Source organism: Eucyclogobius newberryi, unplaced genomic scaffold (genome assembly GCF_026437365.1).
Source record: "Eucyclogobius newberryi isolate DKJ021-1_F unplaced genomic scaffold, fEucNew1.0.hap1 SCAF_50, whole genome shotgun sequence".
Taxonomy (NCBI): Eukaryota; Metazoa; Chordata; class Actinopteri; order Gobiiformes; family Gobiidae; genus Eucyclogobius; species Eucyclogobius newberryi.
In genome coordinates this window covers 560001-577500 of record NW_027316168.1, presented here as the reverse complement: position 1 = coordinate 577500, position 17500 = coordinate 560001, and the positions used below count along the sequence as shown (strand labels likewise).

The window sequence follows — 17500 nt, the reverse complement described above, 5'->3', positions numbered from 1 at the left end:
ACCAGGTGCTGTGAGCATTTTCACACTTTTTCACCTGTCAAAAAAAAAAAAAAAAGAAGTTTTTCATTGAGATATCCCAATTTTGACCGAGCAAGTGGCGTGAAGGTACTCTTCACGAAAAGACAGTGTTTGATATAAAAAAGGCCGTTTTGACCTGGAACATTTCGCTCACGGCCATACCACCCTGGACCAGCCCGATCTCGTCTGATCTCGGAAGCCAAGCAGGGTTGGGCCTGGTTAGTACTTGGATGGGAGACCGCCTGGGAATACCAGGTGCTGTGAGCATTTTCACACTTTTTCACCTGTCAAAAAAAAAAAAAAAAAAAAAAAAAAGAAGTTTTTCATTGAGATATCCCAATTTTGACCGAGCAAGTGGCGTGAAGGTACTCTTCACGAAAAGACAGTGTTTGATGCAAAAAAAGCAATTTATACGAGTTTTGACCTGGAACATTTCGCTCACGGCCATACCACCCTGGACCAGCCCGATCTCGTCTGATCTCGGAAGCCAAGCAGGGTTGGGCCTGGTTAGTACTTGGATGGGAGACCGCCTGGGAATACCAGGTGCTGTGAGCATTTTCACACTTTTTCACCTGTCAAAAAAAAACAAAAAAGAAGTTTTTCATTGAGATATCCCAATTTTGACCGAGCAAGTGGCGTGAAGGTACTCTTCACGAAAAGACAGTGTTTGATATAAAAAAGGCCGTTTTGACCTGGAACATTTCGCTCACGGCCATACCACCCTGGACCAGCCCGATCTCGTCTGATCTCGGAAGCCAAGCAGGGTTGGGCCTGGTTAGTACTTGGATGGGAGACCGCCTGGGAATACCAGGTGCTGTGAGCATTTTCACACTTTTTCACCTGTCAAAAAAAAAAAAAAAAGAAGTTTTTCATTGAGATATCCCAATTTTGACCGAGCAAGTGGCGTGAAGGTACTCTTCACGAAAAGACAGTGTTTGATATAAAAAAGGCCGTTTTGACCTGGAACATTTCGCTCACGGCCATACCACCCTGGACCAGCCCGATCTCGTCTGATCTCGGAAGCCAAGCAGGGTTGGGCCTGGTTAGTACTTGGATGGGAGACCGCCTGGGAATACCAGGTGCTGTGAGCATTTTCACACTTTTTCACCTGTCAAAAAAAAAAAAAAAAGAAGTTTTTCATTGAGATATCCCAATTTTGACCGAGCAAGTGGCGTGAAGGTACTCTTCACGAAAAGACAGTGTTTGATATAAAAAAGGCCGTTTTGACCTGGAACATTTCGCTCACGGCCATACCACCCTGGACCAGCCCGATCTCGTCTGATCTCGGAAGCCAAGCAGGGTTGGGCCTGGTTAGTACTTGGATGGGAGACCGCCTGGGAATACCAGGTGCTGTGAGCATTTTCACACTTTTTCACCTGTCAAAAAAAAAAAAAAAAGAAGTTTTTCATTGAGATATCCCAATTTTGACCGAGCAAGTGGCGTGAAGGTACTCTTCACGAAAAGACAGTGTTTGATATAAAAAAGGCCGTTTTGACCTGGAACATTTCGCTCACGGCCATACCACCCTGGACCAGCCCGATCTCGTCTGATCTCGGAAGCCAAGCAGGGTTGGGCCTGGTTAGTACTTGGATGGGAGACCGCCTGGGAATACCAGGTGCTGTGAGCATTTTCACACTTTTTCACCTGTCAAAAAAAAAAAAAAAAGAAGTTTTTCATTGAGATATCCCAATTTTGACCGAGCAAGTGGCGTGAAGGTACTCTTCACGAAAAGACAGTGTTTGATATAAAAAAGGCCGTTTTGACCTGGAACATTTCGCTCACGGCCATACCACCCTGGACCAGCCCGATCTCGTCTGATCTCGGAAGCCAAGCAGGGTTGGGCCTGGTTAGTACTTGGATGGGAGACCGCCTGGGAATACCAGGTGCTGTGAGCATTTTCACACTTTTTCACCTGTCAAAAAAAAAAAAAAAAGAAGTTTTTCATTGAGATATCCCAATTTTGACCGAGCAAGTGGCGTGAAGGTACTCTTCACGAAAAGACAGTGTTTGATATAAAAAAGGCCGTTTTGACCTGGAACATTTCGCTCACGGCCATACCACCCTGGACCAGCCCGATCTCGTCTGATCTCGGAAGCCAAGCAGGGTTGGGCCTGGTTAGTACTTGGATGGGAGACCGCCTGGGAATACCAGGTGCTGTGAGCATTTTCACACTTTTTCACCTGTCAAAAAAAAAAAAAAAAGAAGTTTTTCATTGAGATATCCCAATTTTGACCGAGCAAGTGGCGTGAAGGTACTCTTCACGAAAAGACAGTGTTTGATATAAAAAAGGCCGTTTTGACCTGGAACATTTCGCTCACGGCCATACCACCCTGGACCAGCCCGATCTCGTCTGATCTCGGAAGCCAAGCAGGGTTGGGCCTGGTTAGTACTTGGATGGGAGACCGCCTGGGAATACCAGGTGCTGTGAGCATTTTCACACTTTTTCACCTGTCAAAAAAAAAAAAAAAAGAAGTTTTTCATTGAGATATCCCAATTTTGACCGAGCAAGTGGCGTGAAGGTACTCTTCACGAAAAGACAGTGTTTGATATAAAAAAGGCCGTTTTGACCTGGAACATTTCGCTCACGGCCATACCACCCTGGACCAGCCCGATCTCGTCTGATCTCGGAAGCCAAGCAGGGTTGGGCCTGGTTAGTACTTGGATGGGAGACCGCCTGGGAATACCAGGTGCTGTGAGCATTTTCACACTTTTTCACCTGTCAAAAAAAAAAAAAAAAAAAAAAAAAAGAAGTTTTTCATTGAGATATCCCAATTTTGACCGAGCAAGTGGCGTGAAGGTACTCTTCACGAAAAGACAGTGTTTGATGCAAAAAAAGCAATTTATACGAGTTTTGACCTGGAACATTTCGCTCACGGCCATACCACCCTGGACCAGCCCGATCTCGTCTGATCTCGGAAGCCAAGCAGGGTTGGGCCTGGTTAGTACTTGGATGGGAGACCGCCTGGGAATACCAGGTGCTGTGAGCATTTTCACACTTTTTCACCTGTCAAAAAAAAACAAAAAAGAAGTTTTTCATTGAGATATCCCAATTTTGACCGAGCAAGTGGCGTGAAGGTACTCTTCACGAAAAGACAGTGTTTGATATAAAAAAGGCCGTTTTGACCTGGAACATTTCGCTCACGGCCATACCACCCTGGACCAGCCCGATCTCGTCTGATCTCGGAAGCCAAGCAGGGTTGGGCCTGGTTAGTACTTGGATGGGAGACCGCCTGGGAATACCAGGTGCTGTGAGCATTTTCACACTTTTTCACCTGTCAAAAAAAAAAAAAAAAAAAAAAAAAAGAAGTTTTTCATTGAGATATCCCAATTTTGACCGAGCAAGTGGCGTGAAGGTACTCTTCACGAAAAGACAGTGTTTGATGCAAAAAAAGCAATTTATACGAGTTTTGACCTGGAACATTTCGCTCACGGCCATACCACCCTGGACCAGCCCGATCTCGTCTGATCTCGGAAGCCAAGCAGGGTTGGGCCTGGTTAGTACTTGGATGGGAGACCGCCTGGGAATACCAGGTGCTGTGAGCATTTTCACACTTTTTCACCTGTCAAAAAAAAAAAAAAAAAAAAAAAAAAGAAGTTTTTCATTGAGATATCCCAATTTTGACCGAGCAAGTGGCGTGAAGGTACTCTTCACGAAAAGACAGTGTTTGATATAAAAAAGGCCGTTTTGACCTGGAACATTTCGCTCACGGCCATACCACCCTGGACCAGCCCGATCTCGTCTGATCTCGGAAGCCAAGCAGGGTTGGGCCTGGTTAGTACTTGGATGGGAGACCGCCTGGGAATACCAGGTGCTGTGAGCATTTTCACACTTTTTCACCTGTCAAAAAAAAAAAAAAAAAAAAAAAAAAGAAGTTTTTCATTGAGATATCCCAATTTTGACCGAGCAAGTGGCGTGAAGGTACTCTTCACGAAAAGACAGTGTTTGATATAAAAAAGGCCGTTTTGACCTGGAACATTTCGCTCACGGCCATACCACCCTGGACCAGCCCGATCTCGTCTGATCTCGGAAGCCAAGCAGGGTTGGGCCTGGTTAGTACTTGGATGGGAGACCGCCTGGGAATACCAGGTGCTGTGAGCATTTTCACACTTTTTCACCTGTCAAAAAAAAAAAAAAAAAGAAGTTTTTCATTGAGATATCCCAATTTTGACCGAGCAAGTGGCGTGAAGGTACTCTTCACGAAAAGACAGTGTTTGATATAAAAAAGGCCGTTTTGACCTGGAACATTTCGCTCACGGCCATACCACCCTGGACCAGCCCGATCTCGTCTGATCTCGGAAGCCAAGCAGGGTTGGGCCTGGTTAGTACTTGGATGGGAGACCGCCTGGGAATACCAGGTGCTGTGAGCATTTTCACACTTTTTCACCTGTCAAAAAAAAAAAAAAAAAAAAAAAAAAGAAGTTTTTCATTGAGATATCCCAATTTTGACCGAGCAAGTGGCGTGAAGGTACTCTTCACGAAAAGACAGTGTTTGATGCAAAAAAAGCAATTTATACGAGTTTTGACCTGGAACATTTCGCTCACGGCCATACCACCCTGGACCAGCCCGATCTCGTCTGATCTCGGAAGCCAAGCAGGGTTGGGCCTGGTTAGTACTTGGATGGGAGACCGCCTGGGAATACCAGGTGCTGTGAGCATTTTCACACTTTTTCACCTGTCAAAAAAAAAAAAAAAAAAAAAAAAAAGAAGTTTTTCATTGAGATATCCCAATTTTGACCGAGCAAGTGGCGTGAAGGTACTCTTCACGAAAAGACAGTGTTTGATATAAAAAAGGCCGTTTTGACCTGGAACATTTCGCTCACGGCCATACCACCCTGGACCAGCCCGATCTCGTCTGATCTCGGAAGCCAAGCAGGGTTGGGCCTGGTTAGTACTTGGATGGGAGACCGCCTGGGAATACCAGGTGCTGTGAGCATTTTCACACTTTTTCACCTGTCAAAAAAAAAAAAAAAAGAAGTTTTTCATTGAGATATCCCAATTTTGACCGAGCAAGTGGCGTGAAGGTACTCTTCACGAAAAGACAGTGTTTGATATAAAAAAGGCCGTTTTGACCTGGAACATTTCGCTCACGGCCATACCACCCTGGACCAGCCCGATCTCGTCTGATCTCGGAAGCCAAGCAGGGTTGGGCCTGGTTAGTACTTGGATGGGAGACCGCCTGGGAATACCAGGTGCTGTGAGCATTTTCACACTTTTTCACCTGTCAAAAAAAAAAAAAAAAGAAGTTTTTCATTGAGATATCCCAATTTTGACCGAGCAAGTGGCGTGAAGGTACTCTTCACGAAAAGACAGTGTTTGATATAAAAAAGGCCGTTTTGACCTGGAACATTTCGCTCACGGCCATACCACCCTGGACCAGCCCGATCTCGTCTGATCTCGGAAGCCAAGCAGGGTTGGGCCTGGTTAGTACTTGGATGGGAGACCGCCTGGGAATACCAGGTGCTGTGAGCATTTTCACACTTTTTCACCTGTCAAAAAAAAAAAAAAAAGAAGTTTTTCATTGAGATATCCCAATTTTGACCGAGCAAGTGGCGTGAAGGTACTCTTCACGAAAAGACAGTGTTTGATATAAAAAAGGCCGTTTTGACCTGGAACATTTCGCTCACGGCCATACCACCCTGGACCAGCCCGATCTCGTCTGATCTCGGAAGCCAAGCAGGGTTGGGCCTGGTTAGTACTTGGATGGGAGACCGCCTGGGAATACCAGGTGCTGTGAGCATTTTCACACTTTTTCACCTGTCAAAAAAAAAAAAAAAAGAAGTTTTTCATTGAGATATCCCAATTTTGACCGAGCAAGTGGCGTGAAGGTACTCTTCACGAAAAGACAGTGTTTGATGCAAAAAAAGCAATTTATACGAGTTTTGACCTGGAACATTTCGCTCACGGCCATACCACCCTGGACCAGCCCGATCTCGTCTGATCTCGGAAGCCAAGCAGGGTTGGGCCTGGTTAGTACTTGGATGGGAGACCGCCTGGGAATACCAGGTGCTGTGAGCATTTTCACACTTTTTCACCTGTCAAAAAAAAAAAAAAAAGAAGTTTTTCATTGAGATATCCCAATTTTGACCGAGCAAGTGGCGTGAAGGTACTCTTCACGAAAAGACAGTGTTTGATATAAAAAAGGCCGTTTTGACCTGGAACATTTCGCTCACGGCCATACCACCCTGGACCAGCCCGATCTCGTCTGATCTCGGAAGCCAAGCAGGGTTGGGCCTGGTTAGTACTTGGATGGGAGACCGCCTGGGAATACCAGGTGCTGTGAGCATTTTCACACTTTTTCACCTGTCAAAAAAAAAAAAAAAAAAAAAAAAAGAAGTTTTTCATTGAGATATCCCAATTTTGACCGAGCAAGTGGCGTGAAGGTACTCTTCACGAAAAGACAGTGTTTGATGCAAAAAAAGCAATTTATACGAGTTTTGACCTGGAACATTTCGCTCACGGCCATACCACCCTGGACCAGCCCGATCTCGTCTGATCTCGGAAGCCAAGCAGGGTTGGGCCTGGTTAGTACTTGGATGGGAGACCGCCTGGGAATACCAGGTGCTGTGAGCATTTTCACACTTTTTCACCTGTCAAAAAAAAAAAAAAAAAAAAAAAAAAGAAGTTTTTCATTGAGATATCCCAATTTTGACCGAGCAAGTGGCGTGAAGGTACTCTTCACGAAAAGACAGTGTTTGATATAAAAAAGGCCGTTTTGACCTGGAACATTTCGCTCACGGCCATACCACCCTGGACCAGCCCGATCTCGTCTGATCTCGGAAGCCAAGCAGGGTTGGGCCTGGTTAGTACTTGGATGGGAGACCGCCTGGGAATACCAGGTGCTGTGAGCATTTTCACACTTTTTCACCTGTCAAAAAAAAAAAAAAAAGAAGTTTTTCATTGAGATATCCCAATTTTGACCGAGCAAGTGGCGTGAAGGTACTCTTCACGAAAAGACAGTGTTTGATATAAAAAAGGCCGTTTTGACCTGGAACATTTCGCTCACGGCCATACCACCCTGGACCAGCCCGATCTCGTCTGATCTCGGAAGCCAAGCAGGGTTGGGCCTGGTTAGTACTTGGATGGGAGACCGCCTGGGAATACCAGGTGCTGTGAGCATTTTCACACTTTTTCACCTGTCAAAAAAAAAAAAAAAAGAAGTTTTTCATTGAGATATCCCAATTTTGACCGAGCAAGTGGCGTGAAGGTACTCTTCACGAAAAGACAGTGTTTGATATAAAAAAGGCCGTTTTGACCTGGAACATTTCGCTCACGGCCATACCACCCTGGACCAGCCCGATCTCGTCTGATCTCGGAAGCCAAGCAGGGTTGGGCCTGGTTAGTACTTGGATGGGAGACCGCCTGGGAATACCAGGTGCTGTGAGCATTTTCACACTTTTTCACCTGTCAAAAAAAAAAAAAAAAAAAAAAAAAGAAGTTTTTCATTGAGATATCCCAATTTTGACCGAGCAAGTGGCGTGAAGGTACTCTTCACGAAAAGACAGTGTTTGATGCAAAAAAAGCAATTTATACGAGTTTTGACCTGGAACATTTCGCTCACGGCCATACCACCCTGGACCAGCCCGATCTCGTCTGATCTCGGAAGCCAAGCAGGGTTGGGCCTGGTTAGTACTTGGATGGGAGACCGCCTGGGAATACCAGGTGCTGTGAGCATTTTCACACTTTTTCACCTGTCAAAAAAAAAAAAAAAAGAAGTTTTTCATTGAGATATCCCAATTTTGACCGAGCAAGTGGCGTGAAGGTACTCTTCACGAAAAGACAGTGTTTGATATAAAAAAGGCCGTTTTGACCTGGAACATTTCGCTCACGGCCATACCACCCTGGACCAGCCCGATCTCGTCTGATCTCGGAAGCCAAGCAGGGTTGGGCCTGGTTAGTACTTGGATGGGAGACCGCCTGGGAATACCAGGTGCTGTGAGCATTTTCACACTTTTTCACCTGTCAAAAAAAAAAAAAAAAGAAGTTTTTCATTGAGATATCCCAATTTTGACCGAGCAAGTGGCGTGAAGGTACTCTTCACGAAAAGACAGTGTTTGATATAAAAAAGGCCGTTTTGACCTGGAACATTTCGCTCACGGCCATACCACCCTGGACCAGCCCGATCTCGTCTGATCTCGGAAGCCAAGCAGGGTTGGGCCTGGTTAGTACTTGGATGGGAGACCGCCTGGGAATACCAGGTGCTGTGAGCATTTTCACACTTTTTCACCTGTCAAAAAAAAAAAAAAAAGAAGTTTTTCATTGAGATATCCCAATTTTGACCGAGCAAGTGGCGTGAAGGTACTCTTCACGAAAAGACAGTGTTTGATATAAAAAAGGCCGTTTTGACCTGGAACATTTCGCTCACGGCCATACCACCCTGGACCAGCCCGATCTCGTCTGATCTCGGAAGCCAAGCAGGGTTGGGCCTGGTTAGTACTTGGATGGGAGACCGCCTGGGAATACCAGGTGCTGTGAGCATTTTCACACTTTTTCACCTGTCAAAAAAAAAAAAAAAGAAGTTTTTCATTGAGATATCCCAATTTTGACCGAGCAAGTGGCGTGAAGGTACTCTTCACGAAAAGACAGTGTTTGATATAAAAAAGGCCGTTTTGACCTGGAACATTTCGCTCACGGCCATACCACCCTGGACCAGCCCGATCTCGTCTGATCTCGGAAGCCAAGCAGGGTTGGGCCTGGTTAGTACTTGGATGGGAGACCGCCTGGGAATACCAGGTGCTGTGAGCATTTTCACACTTTTTCACCTGTCAAAAAAAAAAAAAAAAAAAAAAAAAAGAAGTTTTTCATTGAGATATCCCAATTTTGACCGAGCAAGTGGCGTGAAGGTACTCTTCACGAAAAGACAGTGTTTGATGCAAAAAAAGCAATTTATACGAGTTTTGACCTGGAACATTTCGCTCACGGCCATACCACCCTGGACCAGCCCGATCTCGTCTGATCTCGGAAGCCAAGCAGGGTTGGGCCTGGTTAGTACTTGGATGGGAGACCGCCTGGGAATACCAGGTGCTGTGAGCATTTTCACACTTTTTCACCTGTCAAAAAAAAAAAAAAAAGAAGTTTTTCATTGAGATATCCCAATTTTGACCGAGCAAGTGGCGTGAAGGTACTCTTCACGAAAAGACAGTGTTTGATATAAAAAAGGCCGTTTTGACCTGGAACATTTCGCTCACGGCCATACCACCCTGGACCAGCCCGATCTCGTCTGATCTCGGAAGCCAAGCAGGGTTGGGCCTGGTTAGTACTTGGATGGGAGACCGCCTGGGAATACCAGGTGCTGTGAGCATTTTCACACTTTTTCACCTGTCAAAAAAAAAAAAAAAAAAAAAAAAAGAAGTTTTTCATTGAGATATCCCAATTTTGACCGAGCAAGTGGCGTGAAGGTACTCTTCACGAAAAGACAGTGTTTGATATAAAAAAGGCCGTTTTGACCTGGAACATTTCGCTCACGGCCATACCACCCTGGACCAGCCCGATCTCGTCTGATCTCGGAAGCCAAGCAGGGTTGGGCCTGGTTAGTACTTGGATGGGAGACCGCCTGGGAATACCAGGTGCTGTGAGCATTTTCACACTTTTTCACCTGTCAAAAAAAAAAAAAAAAGAAGTTTTTCATTGAGATATCCCAATTTTGACCGAGCAAGTGGCGTGAAGGTACTCTTCACGAAAAGACAGTGTTTGATATAAAAAAGGCCGTTTTGACCTGGAACATTTCGCTCACGGCCATACCAGCCTGGACCAGCCCGATCTCGTCTGATCTCGGAAGCCAAGCAGGGTTGGGCCTGGTTAGTACTTGGATGGGAGACCGCCTGGGAATACCAGGTGCTGTGAGCATTTTCACACTTTTTCACCTGTCAAAAAAAAAAAAAAAAAGAAGTTTTTCATTGAGATATCCCAATTTTGACCGAGCAAGTGGCGTGAAGGTACTCTTCACGAAAAGACAGTGTTTGATATAAAAAAGGCCGTTTTGACCTGGAACATTTCGCTCACGGCCATACCAGCCTGGACCAGCCCGATCTCGTCTGATCTCGGAAGCCAAGCAGGGTTGGGCCTGGTTAGTACTTGGATGGGAGACCGCCTGGGAATACCAGGTGCTGTGAGCATTTTCACACTTTTTCACCTGTCAAAAAAAAAAAAAAAAAAGAAGTTTTTCATTGAGATATCCCAATTTTGACCGAGCAAGTGGCGTGAAGGTACTCTTCACGAAAAGACAGTGTTTGATATAAAAAAGGCCGTTTTGACCTGGAACATTTCGCTCACGGCCATACCACCCTGGACCAGCCCGATCTCGTCTGATCTCGGAAGCCAAGCAGGGTTGGGCCTGGTTAGTACTTGGATGGGAGACCGCCTGGGAATACCAGGTGCTGTGAGCATTTTCACACTTTTTCACCTGTCAAAAAAAAAAAAAAAAGAAGTTTTTCATTGAGATATCCCAATTTTGACCGAGCAAGTGGCGTGAAGGTACTCTTCACGAAAAGACAGTGTTTGATATAAAAAAGGCCGTTTTGACCTGGAACATTTCGCTCACGGCCATACCACCCTGGACCAGCCCGATCTCGTCTGATCTCGGAAGCCAAGCAGGGTTGGGCCTGGTTAGTACTTGGATGGGAGACCGCCTGGGAATACCAGGTGCTGTGAGCATTTTCACACTTTTTCACCTGTCAAAAAAAAAAAAAAAAAAGAAGTTTTTCATTGAGATATCCCAATTTTGACCGAGCAAGTGGCGTGAAGGTACTCTTCACGAAAAGACAGTGTTTGATATAAAAAAGGCCGTTTTGACCTGGAACATTTCGCTCACGGCCATACCAGCCTGGACCAGCCCGATCTCGTCTGATCTCGGAAGCCAAGCAGGGTTGGGCCTGGTTAGTACTTGGATGGGAGACCGCCTGGGAATACCAGGTGCTGTGAGCATTTTCACACTTTTTCACCTGTCAAAAAAAAAAAAAAAAAAGAAGTTTTTCATTGAGATATCCCAATTTTGACCGAGCAAGTGGCGTGAAGGTCCTCTTCACGAAAAGACAGTGTTTGATATAAAAAAGGCCGTTTTGACCTGGAACATTTCGCTCACGGCCATACCAGCCTGGACCAGCCCGATCTCGTCTGATCTCGGAAGCCAAGCAGGGTTGGGCCTGGTTAGTACTTGGATGGGAGACCGCCTGGGAATACCAGGTGCTGTGAGCATTTTCACACTTTTTCACCTGTCAAAAAAAAAAAAAAAAAGAAGTTTTTCATTGAGATATCCCAATTTTGACCGAGCAAGTGGCGTGAAGGTCCTCTTCACGAAAAGACAGTGTTTGATATAAAAAAGGCCGTTTTGACCTGGAACATTTCGCTCACGGCCATACCAGCCTGGACCAGCCCGATCTCGTCTGATCTCGGAAGCCAAGCAGGGTTGGGCCTGGTTAGTACTTGGATGGGAGACCGCCTGGGAATACCAGGTGCTGTGAGCATTTTCACACTTTTTCACCTGTCAAAAAAAAAAAAAAAAGAAGTTTTTCATTGAGATATCCCAATTTTGACCGAGCAAGTGGCGTGAAGGTACTCTTCACGAAAAGACAGTGTTTGATATAAAAAAGGCCGTTTTGACCTGGAACATTTCGCTCACGGCCATACCACCCTGGACCAGCCCGATCTCGTCTGATCTCGGAAGCCAAGCAGGGTTGGGCCTGGTTAGTACTTGGATGGGAGACCGCCTGGGAATACCAGGTGCTGTGAGCATTTTCACACTTTTTCACCTGTCAAAAAAAAAAAAAAAAAAGAAGTTTTTCATTGAGATATCCCAATTTTGACCGAGCAAGTGGCGTGAAGGTACTCTTCACGAAAAGACAGTGTTTGATATAAAAAAGGCCGTTTTGACCTGGAACATTTCGCTCACGGCCATACCAGCCTGGACCAGCCCGATCTCGTCTGATCTCGGAAGCCAAGCAGGGTTGGGCCTGGTTAGTACTTGGATGGGAGACCGCCTGGGAATACCAGGTGCTGTGAGCATTTTCACACTTTTTCACCTGTCAAAAAAAAAAAAAAAAAAGAAGTTTTTCATTGAGATATCCCAATTTTGACCGAGCAAGTGGCGTGAAGGTACTCTTCACGAAAAGACAGTGTTTGATATAAAAAAGGCCGTTTTGACCTGGAACATTTCGCTCACGGCCATACCAGCCTGGACCAGCCCGATCTCGTCTGATCTCGGAAGCCAAGCAGGGTTGGGCCTGGTTAGTACTTGGATGGGAGACCGCCTGGGAATACCAGGTGCTGTGAGCATTTTCACACTTTTTCACCTGTCAAAAAAAAAAAAAAAAAAGAAGTTTTTCATTGAGATATCCCAATTTTGACCGAGCAAGTGGCGTGAAGGTACTCTTCACGAAAAGACAGTGTTTGATATAAAAAAGGCCGTTTTGACCTGGAACATTTCGCTCACGGCCATACCACCCTGGACCAGCCCGATCTCGTCTGATCTCGGAAGCCAAGCAGGGTTGGGCCTGGTTAGTACTTGGATGGGAGACCGCCTGGGAATACCAGGTGCTGTGAGCATTTTCACACTTTTTCACCTGTCAAAAAAAAAAAAAAAAAAGAAGTTTTTCATTGAGATATCCCAATTTTGACCGAGCAAGTGGCGTGAAGGTACTCTTCACGAAAAGACAGTGTTTGATATAAAAAAGGCCGTTTTGACCTGGAACATTTCGCTCACGGCCATACCACCCTGGACCAGCCCGATCTCGTCTGATCTCGGAAGCCAAGCAGGGTTGGGCCTGGTTAGTACTTGGATGGGAGACCGCCTGGGAATACCAGGTGCTGTGAGCATTTTCACACTTTTTCACCTGTCAAAAAAAAAAAAAAAAAAGAAGTTTTTCATTGAGATATCCCAATTTTGACCGAGCAAGTGGCGTGAAGGTCCTCTTCACGAAAAGACAGTGTTTGATATAAAAAAGGCCGTTTTGACCTGGAACATTTCGCTCACGGCCATACCACCCTGGACCAGCCCGATCTCGTCTGATCTCGGAAGCCAAGCAGGGTTGGGCCTGGTTAGTACTTGGATGGGAGACCGCCTGGGAATACCAGGTGCTGTGAGCATTTTCACACTTTTTCACCTGTCAAAAAAAAAAAAAAAAAAGAAGTTTTTCATTGAGATATCCCAATTTTGACCGAGCAAGTGGCGTGAAGGTACTCTTCACGAAAAGACAGTGTTTGATATAAAAAAGGCCGTTTTGACCTGGAACATTTCGCTCACGGCCATACCACCCTGGACCAGCCCGATCTCGTCTGATCTCGGAAGCCAAGCAGGGTTGGGCCTGGTTAGTACTTGGATGGGAGACCGCCTGGGAATACCAGGTGCTGTGAGCATTTTCACACTTTTTCACCTGTCAAAAAAAAAAAAAAAAAAGAAGTTTTTCATTGAGATATCCCAATTTTGACCGAGCAAGTGGCGTGAAGGTACTCTTCACGAAAAGACAGTGTTTGATATAAAAAAGGCCGTTTTGACCTGGAACATTTCGCTCACGGCCATACCACCCTGGACCAGCCCGATCTCGTCTGATCTCGGAAGCCAAGCAGGGTTGGGCCTGGTTAGTACTTGGATGGGAGACCGCCTGGGAATACCAGGTGCTGTGAGCATTTTCACACTTTTTCACCTGTCAAAAAAAAAAAAAAAAAAGAAGTTTTTCATTGAGATATCCCAATTTTGACCGAGCAAGTGGCGTGAAGGTCCTCTTCACGAAAAGACAGTGTTTGATATAAAAAAGGCCGTTTTGACCTGGAACATTTCGCTCACGGCCATACCACCCTGGACCAGCCCGATCTCGTCTGATCTCGGAAGCCAAGCAGGGTTGGGCCTGGTTAGTACTTGGATGGGAGACCGCCTGGGAATACCAGGTGCTGTGAGCATTTTCACACTTTTTCACCTGTCAAAAAAAAAAAAAAAAAAGAAGTTTTTCATTGAGATATCCCAATTTTGACCGAGCAAGTGGCGTGAAGGTACTCTTCACGAAAAGACAGTGTTTGATATAAAAAAGGCCGTTTTGACCTGGAACATTTCGCTCACGGCCATACCACCCTGGACCAGCCCGATCTCGTCTGATCTCGGAAGCCAAGCAGGGTTGGGCCTGGTTAGTACTTGGATGGGAGACCGCCTGGGAATACCAGGTGCTGTGAGCATTTTCACACTTTTTCACCTGTCAAAAAAAAAAAAAAAAAAGAAGTTTTTCATTGAGATATCCCAATTTTGACCGAGCAAGTGGCGTGAAGGTACTCTTCACGAAAAGACAGTGTTTGATATAAAAAAGGCCGTTTTGACCTGGAACATTTCGCTCACGGCCATACCACCCTGGACCAGCCCGATCTCGTCTGATCTCGGAAGCCAAGCAGGGTTGGGCCTGGTTAGTACTTGGATGGGAGACCGCCTGGGAATACCAGGTGCTGTGAGCATTTTCACACTTTTTCACCTGTCAAAAAAAAAAAAAAAAAAGAAGTTTTTCATTGAGATATCCCAATTTTGACCGAGCAAGTGGCGTGAAGGTACTCTTCACGAAAAGACAGTGTTTGATATAAAAAAGGCCGTTTTGACCTGGAACATTTCGCTCACGGCCATACCACCCTGGACCAGCCCGATCTCGTCTGATCTCGGAAGCCAAGCAGGGTTGGGCCTGGTTAGTACTTGGATGGGAGACCGCCTGGGAATACCAGGTGCTGTGAGCATTTTCACACTTTTTCACCTGTCAAAAAAAAAAAAAAAAAAAAAAGAAGTTTTTCATTGAGATATCCCAATTTTGACCGAGCAAGTGGCGTGAAGGTACTCTTCACGAAAAGACAGTGTTTGATATAAAAAAGGCCGTTTTGACCTGGAACATTTCGCTCACGGCCATACCAGCCTGGACCAGCCCGATCTCGTCTGATCTCGGAAGCCAAGCAGGGTTGGGCCTGGTTAGTACTTGGATGGGAGACCGCCTGGGAATACCAGGTGCTGTGAGCATTTTCACACTTTTTCACCTGTCAAAAAAAAAAAAAAAAAAGAAGTTTTTCATTGAGATATCCCAATTTTGACCGAGCAAGTGGCGTGAAGGTACTCTTCACGAAAAGACAGTGTTTGATATAAAAAAGGCCGTTTTGACCTGGAACATTTCGCTCACGGCCATACCAGCCTGGACCAGCCCGATCTCGTCTGATCTCGGAAGCCAAGCAGGGTTGGGCCTGGTTAGTACTTGGATGGGAGACCGCCTGGGAATACCAGGTGCTGTGAGCATTTTCACACTTTTTCACCTGTCAAAAAAAAAAAAAAAAAAGAAGTTTTTCATTGAGATATCCCAATTTTGACCGAGCAAGTGGCGTGAAGGTACTCTTCACGAAAAGACAGTGTTTGATATAAAAAAGGCCGTTTTGACCTGGAACATTTCGCTCACGGCCATACCACCCTGGACCAGCCCGATCTCGTCTGATCTCGGAAGCCAAGCAGGGTTGGGCCTGGTTAGTACTTGGATGGGAGACCGCCTGGGAATACCAGGTGCTGTGAGCATTTTCACACTTTTTCACCTGTCAAAAAAAAAAAAAAAAAAGAAGTTTTTCATTGAGATATCCCAATTTTGACCGAGCAAGTGGCGTGAAGGTCCTCTTCACGAAAAGACAGTGTTTGATATAAAAAAGGCCGTTTTGACCTGGAACATTTCGCTCACGGCCATACCACCCTGGACCAGCCCGATCTCGTCTGATCTCGGAAGCCAAGCAGGGTTGGGCCTGGTTAGTACTTGGATGGGAGACCGCCTGGGAATACCAGGTGCTGTGAGCATTTTCACACTTTTTCACCTGTCAAAAAAAAAAAAAAAAAAGAAGTTTTTCATTGAGATATCCCAATTTTGACCGAGCAAGTGGCGTGAAGGTACTCTTCACGAAAAGACAGTGTTTGATATAAAAAAGGCCGTTTTGACCTGGAACATTTCGCTCACGGCCATACCACCCTGGACCAGCCCGATCTCGTCTGATCTCGGAAGCCAAGCAGGGTTGGGCCTGGTTAGTACTTGGATGGGAGACCGCCTGGGAATACCAGGTGCTGTGAGCATTTTCACACTTTTTCACCTGTCAAAAAAAAAAAAAAAAAAGAAGTTTTTCATTGAGATATCCCAATTTTGACCGAGCAAGTGGCGTGAAGGTACTCTTCACGAAAAGACAGTGTTTGATATAAAAAAGGCCGTTTTGACCTGGAACATTTCGCTCACGGCCATACCAGCCTGGACCAGCCCGATCTCGTCTGATCTCGGAAGCCAAGCAGGGTTGGGCCTGGTTAGTACTTGGATGGGAGACCGCCTGGGAATACCAGGTGCTGTGAGCATTTTCACACTTTTTCACCTGTCAAAAAAAAAAAAAAAAAAGAAGTTTTTCATTGAGATATCCCAATTTTGACCGAGCAAGTGGCGTGAAGGTACTCTTCACGAAAAGACAGTGTTTGATATAAAAAAGGCCGTTTTGACCTGGAACATTTCGCTCACGGCCATACCACCCTGGACCAGCCCGATCTCGTCTGATCTCGGAAGCCAAGCAGGGTTGGGCCTGGTTAGTACTTGGATGGGAGACCGCCTGGGAATACCAGGTGCTGTGAGCATTTTCACACTTTTTCACCTGTCAAAAAAAAAAAAAAAAAAGAAGTTTTTCATTGAGATATCCCAATTTTGACCGAGCAAGTGGCGTGAAGGTCCTCTTCACGAAAAGACAGTGTTTGATATAAAAAAGGCCGTTTTGACCTGGAACATTTCGCTCACGGCCATACCACCCTGGACCAGCCCGATCTCGTCTGATCTCGGAAGCCAAGCAGGGTTGGGCCTGGTTAGTACTTGGATGGGAGACCGCCTGGGAATACCAGGTGCTGTGAGCATTTTCACACTTTTTCACCTGTCAAAAAAAAAAAAAAAAAAGAAGTTTTTCATTGAGATATCCCAATTTTGACCGAGCAAGTGGCGTGAAGGTACTCTTCACGAAAAGACAGTGTTTGATATAAAAAAGGCCGTTTTGACCTGGAACATTTCGCTCACGGCCATACCACCCTGGACCAGCCCGATCTCGTCTGATCTCGGAAGCCAAGCAGGGTTGGGCCTGGTTAGTACTTGGATGGGAGACCGCCTGGGAATACCAGGTGCTGTGAGCATTTTCACACTTTTTCACCTGTCAAAAAAAAAAAAAAAAAAAAAAAGAAGTTTTTCATTGAGATATCCCAATTTTGACCGAGCAAGTGGCGTGAAGGTACTCTTCACGAAAAGACAGTGTTTGATATAAAAAAGGCCGTTTTGACCTGGAACATTTCGCTCACGGCCATACCACCCTGGACCAGCCCGATCTCGTCTGATCTCGGAAGCCAAGCAGGGTTGGGCCTGGTTAGTACTTGGATGGGAGACCGCCTGGGAATACCAGGTGCTGTGAGCATTTTCACACTTTTTCACCTGTCAAAAAAAAAAAAAAAAAAGAAGTTTTTCATTGAGATATCCCAATTTTGACCGA

At 45.7% G+C, this 17500-nt stretch overlaps 65 non-coding genes across 65 annotated transcripts in view; all 65 read left to right on the top strand.

Annotated features, from left to right (window-relative positions):
- LOC140381996 (5S ribosomal RNA) overlaps positions 1-17 on the top strand; it is a 119-nt gene extending 102 nt beyond the window's left edge. Inside the window, exon 1 of the ribosomal RNA XR_011931461.1 lies at positions 1-17. This exon is cut by the window's left edge and continues 102 nt beyond it. This is a non-coding gene — a ribosomal RNA (5S ribosomal RNA).
- Positions 18-166: 149 nt separating this feature from the next.
- Positions 167-285, top strand: LOC140381995 (5S ribosomal RNA). Its single transcript, XR_011931460.1, has one exon. It is a non-coding gene; the product is annotated as a 5S ribosomal RNA (ribosomal RNA).
- A 169-nt stretch (positions 286-454) lies between these two features.
- LOC140381994 (5S ribosomal RNA) lies at positions 455-573 on the top strand. Its single transcript, XR_011931459.1, has one exon. It is a non-coding gene; the product is annotated as a 5S ribosomal RNA (ribosomal RNA).
- Positions 574-722: 149 nt separating this feature from the next.
- Positions 723-841, top strand: LOC140381993 (5S ribosomal RNA). The gene has a single exon (XR_011931458.1). It is a non-coding gene; the product is annotated as a 5S ribosomal RNA (ribosomal RNA).
- A 149-nt stretch (positions 842-990) lies between these two features.
- On the top strand, positions 991-1109 carry LOC140381991 (5S ribosomal RNA). The gene has a single exon (XR_011931456.1). It is a non-coding gene; the product is annotated as a 5S ribosomal RNA (ribosomal RNA).
- A 149-nt stretch (positions 1110-1258) lies between these two features.
- Positions 1259-1377, top strand: LOC140381990 (5S ribosomal RNA). The gene has a single exon (XR_011931455.1). It is a non-coding gene; the product is annotated as a 5S ribosomal RNA (ribosomal RNA).
- Positions 1378-1526: 149 nt separating this feature from the next.
- On the top strand, positions 1527-1645 carry LOC140381989 (5S ribosomal RNA). The gene has a single exon (XR_011931454.1). It is a non-coding gene; the product is annotated as a 5S ribosomal RNA (ribosomal RNA).
- A 149-nt stretch (positions 1646-1794) lies between these two features.
- On the top strand, positions 1795-1913 carry LOC140381988 (5S ribosomal RNA). Its single transcript, XR_011931453.1, has one exon. It is a non-coding gene; the product is annotated as a 5S ribosomal RNA (ribosomal RNA).
- A 149-nt stretch (positions 1914-2062) lies between these two features.
- Positions 2063-2181, top strand: LOC140381987 (5S ribosomal RNA). The gene has a single exon (XR_011931452.1). It is a non-coding gene; the product is annotated as a 5S ribosomal RNA (ribosomal RNA).
- A 149-nt stretch (positions 2182-2330) lies between these two features.
- LOC140381984 (5S ribosomal RNA) lies at positions 2331-2449 on the top strand. The gene has a single exon (XR_011931450.1). It is a non-coding gene; the product is annotated as a 5S ribosomal RNA (ribosomal RNA).
- A 149-nt stretch (positions 2450-2598) lies between these two features.
- LOC140381983 (5S ribosomal RNA) lies at positions 2599-2717 on the top strand. Its single transcript, XR_011931449.1, has one exon. It is a non-coding gene; the product is annotated as a 5S ribosomal RNA (ribosomal RNA).
- Positions 2718-2886: 169 nt separating this feature from the next.
- LOC140381982 (5S ribosomal RNA) lies at positions 2887-3005 on the top strand. Its single transcript, XR_011931448.1, has one exon. It is a non-coding gene; the product is annotated as a 5S ribosomal RNA (ribosomal RNA).
- Positions 3006-3154: 149 nt separating this feature from the next.
- Positions 3155-3273, top strand: LOC140381981 (5S ribosomal RNA). Its single transcript, XR_011931447.1, has one exon. It is a non-coding gene; the product is annotated as a 5S ribosomal RNA (ribosomal RNA).
- A 169-nt stretch (positions 3274-3442) lies between these two features.
- LOC140381980 (5S ribosomal RNA) lies at positions 3443-3561 on the top strand. Its single transcript, XR_011931446.1, has one exon. It is a non-coding gene; the product is annotated as a 5S ribosomal RNA (ribosomal RNA).
- Positions 3562-3720: 159 nt separating this feature from the next.
- On the top strand, positions 3721-3839 carry LOC140381978 (5S ribosomal RNA). The gene has a single exon (XR_011931444.1). It is a non-coding gene; the product is annotated as a 5S ribosomal RNA (ribosomal RNA).
- A 159-nt stretch (positions 3840-3998) lies between these two features.
- Positions 3999-4117, top strand: LOC140381977 (5S ribosomal RNA). The gene has a single exon (XR_011931443.1). It is a non-coding gene; the product is annotated as a 5S ribosomal RNA (ribosomal RNA).
- A 150-nt stretch (positions 4118-4267) lies between these two features.
- LOC140381976 (5S ribosomal RNA) lies at positions 4268-4386 on the top strand. Its single transcript, XR_011931442.1, has one exon. It is a non-coding gene; the product is annotated as a 5S ribosomal RNA (ribosomal RNA).
- A 169-nt stretch (positions 4387-4555) lies between these two features.
- On the top strand, positions 4556-4674 carry LOC140381974 (5S ribosomal RNA). Its single transcript, XR_011931441.1, has one exon. It is a non-coding gene; the product is annotated as a 5S ribosomal RNA (ribosomal RNA).
- A 159-nt stretch (positions 4675-4833) lies between these two features.
- LOC140381973 (5S ribosomal RNA) lies at positions 4834-4952 on the top strand. The gene has a single exon (XR_011931440.1). It is a non-coding gene; the product is annotated as a 5S ribosomal RNA (ribosomal RNA).
- Positions 4953-5101: 149 nt separating this feature from the next.
- Positions 5102-5220, top strand: LOC140381972 (5S ribosomal RNA). The gene has a single exon (XR_011931439.1). It is a non-coding gene; the product is annotated as a 5S ribosomal RNA (ribosomal RNA).
- Positions 5221-5369: 149 nt separating this feature from the next.
- Positions 5370-5488, top strand: LOC140381971 (5S ribosomal RNA). The gene has a single exon (XR_011931438.1). It is a non-coding gene; the product is annotated as a 5S ribosomal RNA (ribosomal RNA).
- Positions 5489-5637: 149 nt separating this feature from the next.
- LOC140381970 (5S ribosomal RNA) lies at positions 5638-5756 on the top strand. The gene has a single exon (XR_011931437.1). It is a non-coding gene; the product is annotated as a 5S ribosomal RNA (ribosomal RNA).
- A 159-nt stretch (positions 5757-5915) lies between these two features.
- On the top strand, positions 5916-6034 carry LOC140381969 (5S ribosomal RNA). Its single transcript, XR_011931436.1, has one exon. It is a non-coding gene; the product is annotated as a 5S ribosomal RNA (ribosomal RNA).
- A 149-nt stretch (positions 6035-6183) lies between these two features.
- Positions 6184-6302, top strand: LOC140381968 (5S ribosomal RNA). The gene has a single exon (XR_011931435.1). It is a non-coding gene; the product is annotated as a 5S ribosomal RNA (ribosomal RNA).
- Positions 6303-6470: 168 nt separating this feature from the next.
- On the top strand, positions 6471-6589 carry LOC140381966 (5S ribosomal RNA). The gene has a single exon (XR_011931433.1). It is a non-coding gene; the product is annotated as a 5S ribosomal RNA (ribosomal RNA).
- A 159-nt stretch (positions 6590-6748) lies between these two features.
- LOC140381965 (5S ribosomal RNA) lies at positions 6749-6867 on the top strand. The gene has a single exon (XR_011931432.1). It is a non-coding gene; the product is annotated as a 5S ribosomal RNA (ribosomal RNA).
- A 149-nt stretch (positions 6868-7016) lies between these two features.
- LOC140381963 (5S ribosomal RNA) lies at positions 7017-7135 on the top strand. The gene has a single exon (XR_011931431.1). It is a non-coding gene; the product is annotated as a 5S ribosomal RNA (ribosomal RNA).
- A 149-nt stretch (positions 7136-7284) lies between these two features.
- Positions 7285-7403, top strand: LOC140381962 (5S ribosomal RNA). The gene has a single exon (XR_011931430.1). It is a non-coding gene; the product is annotated as a 5S ribosomal RNA (ribosomal RNA).
- A 168-nt stretch (positions 7404-7571) lies between these two features.
- LOC140381961 (5S ribosomal RNA) lies at positions 7572-7690 on the top strand. The gene has a single exon (XR_011931429.1). It is a non-coding gene; the product is annotated as a 5S ribosomal RNA (ribosomal RNA).
- A 149-nt stretch (positions 7691-7839) lies between these two features.
- On the top strand, positions 7840-7958 carry LOC140381960 (5S ribosomal RNA). Its single transcript, XR_011931428.1, has one exon. It is a non-coding gene; the product is annotated as a 5S ribosomal RNA (ribosomal RNA).
- Positions 7959-8107: 149 nt separating this feature from the next.
- On the top strand, positions 8108-8226 carry LOC140381959 (5S ribosomal RNA). Its single transcript, XR_011931427.1, has one exon. It is a non-coding gene; the product is annotated as a 5S ribosomal RNA (ribosomal RNA).
- A 149-nt stretch (positions 8227-8375) lies between these two features.
- On the top strand, positions 8376-8494 carry LOC140381958 (5S ribosomal RNA). The gene has a single exon (XR_011931426.1). It is a non-coding gene; the product is annotated as a 5S ribosomal RNA (ribosomal RNA).
- Positions 8495-8642: 148 nt separating this feature from the next.
- LOC140381957 (5S ribosomal RNA) lies at positions 8643-8761 on the top strand. Its single transcript, XR_011931425.1, has one exon. It is a non-coding gene; the product is annotated as a 5S ribosomal RNA (ribosomal RNA).
- A 169-nt stretch (positions 8762-8930) lies between these two features.
- On the top strand, positions 8931-9049 carry LOC140381956 (5S ribosomal RNA). The gene has a single exon (XR_011931424.1). It is a non-coding gene; the product is annotated as a 5S ribosomal RNA (ribosomal RNA).
- Positions 9050-9198: 149 nt separating this feature from the next.
- LOC140381954 (5S ribosomal RNA) lies at positions 9199-9317 on the top strand. Its single transcript, XR_011931422.1, has one exon. It is a non-coding gene; the product is annotated as a 5S ribosomal RNA (ribosomal RNA).
- A 158-nt stretch (positions 9318-9475) lies between these two features.
- On the top strand, positions 9476-9594 carry LOC140381952 (5S ribosomal RNA). Its single transcript, XR_011931421.1, has one exon. It is a non-coding gene; the product is annotated as a 5S ribosomal RNA (ribosomal RNA).
- A 149-nt stretch (positions 9595-9743) lies between these two features.
- Positions 9744-9862, top strand: LOC140382417 (5S ribosomal RNA). The gene has a single exon (XR_011931840.1). It is a non-coding gene; the product is annotated as a 5S ribosomal RNA (ribosomal RNA).
- A 150-nt stretch (positions 9863-10012) lies between these two features.
- On the top strand, positions 10013-10131 carry LOC140382416 (5S ribosomal RNA). The gene has a single exon (XR_011931839.1). It is a non-coding gene; the product is annotated as a 5S ribosomal RNA (ribosomal RNA).
- Positions 10132-10282: 151 nt separating this feature from the next.
- On the top strand, positions 10283-10401 carry LOC140381951 (5S ribosomal RNA). The gene has a single exon (XR_011931420.1). It is a non-coding gene; the product is annotated as a 5S ribosomal RNA (ribosomal RNA).
- A 149-nt stretch (positions 10402-10550) lies between these two features.
- Positions 10551-10669, top strand: LOC140381950 (5S ribosomal RNA). Its single transcript, XR_011931419.1, has one exon. It is a non-coding gene; the product is annotated as a 5S ribosomal RNA (ribosomal RNA).
- A 151-nt stretch (positions 10670-10820) lies between these two features.
- LOC140382415 (5S ribosomal RNA) lies at positions 10821-10939 on the top strand. The gene has a single exon (XR_011931838.1). It is a non-coding gene; the product is annotated as a 5S ribosomal RNA (ribosomal RNA).
- A 151-nt stretch (positions 10940-11090) lies between these two features.
- LOC140382414 (5S ribosomal RNA) lies at positions 11091-11209 on the top strand. Its single transcript, XR_011931837.1, has one exon. It is a non-coding gene; the product is annotated as a 5S ribosomal RNA (ribosomal RNA).
- A 150-nt stretch (positions 11210-11359) lies between these two features.
- On the top strand, positions 11360-11478 carry LOC140382413 (5S ribosomal RNA). Its single transcript, XR_011931836.1, has one exon. It is a non-coding gene; the product is annotated as a 5S ribosomal RNA (ribosomal RNA).
- Positions 11479-11627: 149 nt separating this feature from the next.
- LOC140381949 (5S ribosomal RNA) lies at positions 11628-11746 on the top strand. The gene has a single exon (XR_011931418.1). It is a non-coding gene; the product is annotated as a 5S ribosomal RNA (ribosomal RNA).
- A 151-nt stretch (positions 11747-11897) lies between these two features.
- Positions 11898-12016, top strand: LOC140382412 (5S ribosomal RNA). The gene has a single exon (XR_011931835.1). It is a non-coding gene; the product is annotated as a 5S ribosomal RNA (ribosomal RNA).
- A 151-nt stretch (positions 12017-12167) lies between these two features.
- Positions 12168-12286, top strand: LOC140382410 (5S ribosomal RNA). Its single transcript, XR_011931833.1, has one exon. It is a non-coding gene; the product is annotated as a 5S ribosomal RNA (ribosomal RNA).
- Positions 12287-12437: 151 nt separating this feature from the next.
- Positions 12438-12556, top strand: LOC140381948 (5S ribosomal RNA). Its single transcript, XR_011931417.1, has one exon. It is a non-coding gene; the product is annotated as a 5S ribosomal RNA (ribosomal RNA).
- A 151-nt stretch (positions 12557-12707) lies between these two features.
- Positions 12708-12826, top strand: LOC140381947 (5S ribosomal RNA). The gene has a single exon (XR_011931416.1). It is a non-coding gene; the product is annotated as a 5S ribosomal RNA (ribosomal RNA).
- Positions 12827-12977: 151 nt separating this feature from the next.
- LOC140381946 (5S ribosomal RNA) lies at positions 12978-13096 on the top strand. The gene has a single exon (XR_011931415.1). It is a non-coding gene; the product is annotated as a 5S ribosomal RNA (ribosomal RNA).
- A 151-nt stretch (positions 13097-13247) lies between these two features.
- Positions 13248-13366, top strand: LOC140381945 (5S ribosomal RNA). The gene has a single exon (XR_011931414.1). It is a non-coding gene; the product is annotated as a 5S ribosomal RNA (ribosomal RNA).
- Positions 13367-13517: 151 nt separating this feature from the next.
- LOC140381944 (5S ribosomal RNA) lies at positions 13518-13636 on the top strand. Its single transcript, XR_011931413.1, has one exon. It is a non-coding gene; the product is annotated as a 5S ribosomal RNA (ribosomal RNA).
- Positions 13637-13787: 151 nt separating this feature from the next.
- On the top strand, positions 13788-13906 carry LOC140381941 (5S ribosomal RNA). Its single transcript, XR_011931411.1, has one exon. It is a non-coding gene; the product is annotated as a 5S ribosomal RNA (ribosomal RNA).
- A 151-nt stretch (positions 13907-14057) lies between these two features.
- LOC140381940 (5S ribosomal RNA) lies at positions 14058-14176 on the top strand. The gene has a single exon (XR_011931410.1). It is a non-coding gene; the product is annotated as a 5S ribosomal RNA (ribosomal RNA).
- Positions 14177-14327: 151 nt separating this feature from the next.
- LOC140381939 (5S ribosomal RNA) lies at positions 14328-14446 on the top strand. The gene has a single exon (XR_011931409.1). It is a non-coding gene; the product is annotated as a 5S ribosomal RNA (ribosomal RNA).
- Positions 14447-14597: 151 nt separating this feature from the next.
- On the top strand, positions 14598-14716 carry LOC140381938 (5S ribosomal RNA). The gene has a single exon (XR_011931408.1). It is a non-coding gene; the product is annotated as a 5S ribosomal RNA (ribosomal RNA).
- Positions 14717-14871: 155 nt separating this feature from the next.
- On the top strand, positions 14872-14990 carry LOC140382409 (5S ribosomal RNA). Its single transcript, XR_011931832.1, has one exon. It is a non-coding gene; the product is annotated as a 5S ribosomal RNA (ribosomal RNA).
- Positions 14991-15141: 151 nt separating this feature from the next.
- LOC140382407 (5S ribosomal RNA) lies at positions 15142-15260 on the top strand. Its single transcript, XR_011931831.1, has one exon. It is a non-coding gene; the product is annotated as a 5S ribosomal RNA (ribosomal RNA).
- Positions 15261-15411: 151 nt separating this feature from the next.
- LOC140381937 (5S ribosomal RNA) lies at positions 15412-15530 on the top strand. The gene has a single exon (XR_011931407.1). It is a non-coding gene; the product is annotated as a 5S ribosomal RNA (ribosomal RNA).
- A 151-nt stretch (positions 15531-15681) lies between these two features.
- LOC140381936 (5S ribosomal RNA) lies at positions 15682-15800 on the top strand. Its single transcript, XR_011931406.1, has one exon. It is a non-coding gene; the product is annotated as a 5S ribosomal RNA (ribosomal RNA).
- Positions 15801-15951: 151 nt separating this feature from the next.
- On the top strand, positions 15952-16070 carry LOC140381935 (5S ribosomal RNA). The gene has a single exon (XR_011931405.1). It is a non-coding gene; the product is annotated as a 5S ribosomal RNA (ribosomal RNA).
- Positions 16071-16221: 151 nt separating this feature from the next.
- LOC140382406 (5S ribosomal RNA) lies at positions 16222-16340 on the top strand. The gene has a single exon (XR_011931830.1). It is a non-coding gene; the product is annotated as a 5S ribosomal RNA (ribosomal RNA).
- Positions 16341-16491: 151 nt separating this feature from the next.
- On the top strand, positions 16492-16610 carry LOC140381934 (5S ribosomal RNA). Its single transcript, XR_011931404.1, has one exon. It is a non-coding gene; the product is annotated as a 5S ribosomal RNA (ribosomal RNA).
- A 151-nt stretch (positions 16611-16761) lies between these two features.
- LOC140381933 (5S ribosomal RNA) lies at positions 16762-16880 on the top strand. Its single transcript, XR_011931403.1, has one exon. It is a non-coding gene; the product is annotated as a 5S ribosomal RNA (ribosomal RNA).
- Positions 16881-17031: 151 nt separating this feature from the next.
- Positions 17032-17150, top strand: LOC140381932 (5S ribosomal RNA). The gene has a single exon (XR_011931402.1). It is a non-coding gene; the product is annotated as a 5S ribosomal RNA (ribosomal RNA).
- Positions 17151-17306: 156 nt separating this feature from the next.
- Positions 17307-17425, top strand: LOC140381929 (5S ribosomal RNA). Its single transcript, XR_011931400.1, has one exon. It is a non-coding gene; the product is annotated as a 5S ribosomal RNA (ribosomal RNA).
- The last annotated feature ends 75 nt before the right edge of the window (positions 17426-17500 follow it).